Here is a 3,779-nt window from a genome sequence, read left to right as displayed (position 1 = left end):
TTGGCTTTTAATTAATTTTTTTCAATTCATTTGAAATTTTTTGCTTTTTTTTTTTTTTTTTTTTTTTTTTTTTTTAAAAGAAGCTAGACACTTGAGTCTACCTGAGTGTCCTCCAGTTCTGCTGAAGCAACAGGTAATAGCTGGGCATTGAGTATCAGCAGTGCCAAAGGGAGACTCCTGGTCTGGAAATTGATGTTATCTATTAATTGAAGCATATTTTAGGTCATGATAGAAGAAAAAAGAGCACGTGAATGGTCTTCAAACACAGAGGCTGATTTTTCTGCAGTCTCTAGGTTACTGAAGAGGCACCACTGGAAACTGTCCCTCCCTGCTGACTATGATCTTCACAAGTACCTCAATATGTGCTCCTAAAGCTTGGTAATCTGAATGCCCTTTTCCTCCTTTTTTTCTTCATAGAAGGCTCTGCACAATTCTGAGATGAATCTGGACAATGATGTAAAATTTCCTCAAGTCTCACATGCTTTTGTGTATTCTGCTTTCAGGATGATTTCTTGCAATAATAACTTCTCATGGTAAGGGAGCAGCCATCTTTGTTGTTGTTGAAAATCCCCACAAAAAAACCTAGGAACCAAACCATACAGTGCTGCAAGCACACAAACAATTTGGCCCAGACATAGCTTAATTTTTAGCTAGTTTCAGTGGTTGTAAATACTTAGTGATATAGATGATTTCAGAATATTTTTGGGGTTTGTTATACATAACTTTTGTTCCAATCACTGTTAGAAACTGAGGCACAGAAAGATGATAATGATATGCCTGTTGTCCAAAGATAAGTAATAGGAGAAAAACTGAATTTTTCTTGACTTGGATTTCATTGCCCTGTTGGGTTAGATATCTGCTGAAATTCAGAATCATGGTTAGAAATGAGTGGGTTTCCCATCCAAGTGCAGGAATGGCTGCAGAGCAGGGAGCCTCCAGGCTCTGCAAAGAGGCAAGTTGACTACCTTACTGTTCAAGAGCCAGATATACCCCTGCAATGGAGTGAGCTCAGTCTGGTGACTGCACTTCAGTAGCTTCTTGAACAGCTTGCTGTGCGCTGCTGAGACCAAATGATACACATATAGTCAGAACATCATATCTTTTCCACTGTTTTCTTCCAGATTTCCATCCCTTGGTCTTTCTTGTAGAATAGTTTGTTTGAGGTTGCTTCCTCCAACCGGAATCATACCAGTCTTTGCTGTAACAATATTGTCCTTGCAGAGGTGACCTCTGTTGGGCAGGAACAGGCTTGCTGGCATTTTGTCAACCCGTGCTCAAGACCTTCAATGTGCTTTATTTTGACTGGGGAGAAGTTGAAGGCTGGCACAGACTGTTGAACTGGGAAGTTGCCCTTGTACGTGTTTGACTGATATGATTACACAGCAGCAGTCTGTTCAGGGCGGGAAACATACTCTGGTTTATCTGGCTTGAAGGAGGGAACTTTCAGCATAGCATGTTTTCAGACTGGCTGCTATTGACTTCTCAGTCGTGTGGGATCTTCTGTGCTACCACTAAGTTTAGGAAGTTTTGCTCAGCTTTTTTCAGTAGATTACCATGTTAATTTGGGTATTTTGGGGTATTACATTTTCAGTATTCATGACAGTTATGGGTTTGGTAATACCTAGCTTGTAAATACTGGGTAGCAACTCCTCAGTAACAGCTGGGTGTTAAATCATGGGACATTCCTGAGGAATCAGAAGCTACTTTGCAGTGTTGGCTTGAGCACAGTAAAAAGGGTTGTGCTCACCCTCTTCACTAAGCACCTTACTCCTGTAATTCCTCCAGGTTTCTCCCTTGTATGGTCAAGTTTTGTAGGGAGAATTGCTAGTGCTCTCCTCAGGTGCTTTCTGGGATTGCAGTTAAGACGTGAGTAAATTTGTTTGATTCCCTCATCAGTGCTGCTGGTGTTAGTTTGAGGTGAGTCTATTACCAAAGAATAGTTTGATAGTAGGTTTATGTTCCTAGTCTCAGTTGTTCATTCCTCACAGATCCATGTTTAAGATCATTGCAAGAGTGCACAGTTATCTTCCTGGACTTAGTCTGTTCATGAAAGTTAGACTCCTATTGTGGGTGACTCTTGTGGCTCTCTTCATGAGAGGAACTCCTGAATTGCATTAAGAGGTTTATATATTTGCTGCCTCCATTTTAGGTCTTTGGCAGCTTTTTGTATCTAAAGGATTAAGATACTTGGGGATCATTCACTACCACAAATTTGTCCTATTCCTTTACTGAGCTTTGTCTGTAGCTTGCAGCTGCAAAGTTAACAGATTAAATTTATGACCCAGCTATGCTGAGTGGTGCTTTGGTGTCTTAATTTGTGCCACTCAGCTGAGAGGCACTCACAGACTTTTTGAACTGCTATGCCTCACCTGGTGCAGGTGTGAAACAAAGCAGGCTTGCCTAGACCTTTTAAGAGGTCACTTGTTTGCAAGAAACCAAGGACAGGTGGGCTGTGAGTTACTGCGTGTGGGAAAGCAGCAGCATCTTTCAGCAGCCAGGTGGGAGTTCTGTTTTTAGTGGTCTGTTACCCTTATTTTCAATAAACACACTTTTCCAAGGTGTCTGATATCTTCTTACTTAGCTGTTTTTGCAGTTGCTGCTATGACTGAATTACTGGACTGGGGTACAGCTTGTTCCTAAGGAACTCTGTTGCAGAGCTGTGTGCCATGCAGATGGAGCTGATCCTCTTAGCAGCCCATGCTGAGCCAGGGACTCCTGAGCTACCAGGCACAAACTTTTTAGCTTAAAGCCAAGTGAAAATCCCGTGTGCCCTGCTGGCCACCCCATAGTCTGAGCCCATGGTGTGACCTCAACTTAAAATGCATTTCTGAGTGTTTACAGTGCACTCAGTAACTTATTTGAAATTCTGAAGCAGACACCCAGGACAAGGGAGAATGGAAAAGAGAACACAGCCACATCTTGTGTGAGGTGCTCTCCCTTGCCCCTATTGATGAGCACTTTGTGCGGTGAGGATGGGCAAGGAACACCAGAGAAACAGTAAAAGGCAAACAGTGTTTGGTATGGCTCTTGGGACTCCTGAAGAATTTAAAAACTAGAGGGGATACATCAATGCTTAATCAGAAACATCTTTGAGAGATCAAGTATATGCCACTGACATTCCTGATTCTCTGTGTTATTTTTCAAGGATAAAATTAGGAAAAATCTTTTTGCTTGTGATGTTTTTCATTAAAACATGTGGTACTTGGCTAATTAAAAGAACGCTCTTGCAGAAAGGAATCTTCCCATTTCCTTACAGCCTTTCCCACTAGTATCCTGCTGGGAGCAGTATGGTCTAAGAAAGTGCACACAGATTTAAAATTGAGTGGTGGGGTTGGCAGAGTTGGGAAAAAATGTGGGCTGCCTGACTGTTTCTCTACCCAAAAACCCACCAATACTTGATTGTATACAAATTGTGGTCGCTGTACTGAAACTGAGAGGTTGTGTAAAACCCCTTGCAACATAGTGCAATGTCTTTAATCCAAGAATCTTTTGAATGGATTCTTTTGCCTTTAGGACAAAAAAAATTAGGAGTTAATACAGTGTTTTCTTAGAAACTGCGTTTCTAAATTCCCTTACTAAAAGGGAAAATTCAGGTGCTGAATCTTACAATCTCATTAAACTTGTACTTTTTATTTGCCCATTCACCTGGTCTCTTTTCATTTTCAGGGCCTCCCACAGTCTCAGGGTATAAATCACTATGACTCATCCAAGTAGTACCGAAACGGACCAAGCAGAGGTTAATGTGCCTTCCTCTTCTGGTATCTTGATCTTTATAAAGT

The sequence above is a fragment of the Chamaea fasciata genome, unplaced genomic scaffold (assembly GCF_029207755.1).
Source record: "Chamaea fasciata isolate MVZ Bird 193981 ecotype frontalis unplaced genomic scaffold, bChaFas1.0.hap1 SCAF_4, whole genome shotgun sequence".
Taxonomy (NCBI): Eukaryota; Metazoa; Chordata; class Aves; order Passeriformes; family Sylviidae; genus Chamaea; species Chamaea fasciata.
The sequence above is the reverse complement of the archived record's forward strand: the minus strand, read 5'-3'. Positions refer to the sequence as shown.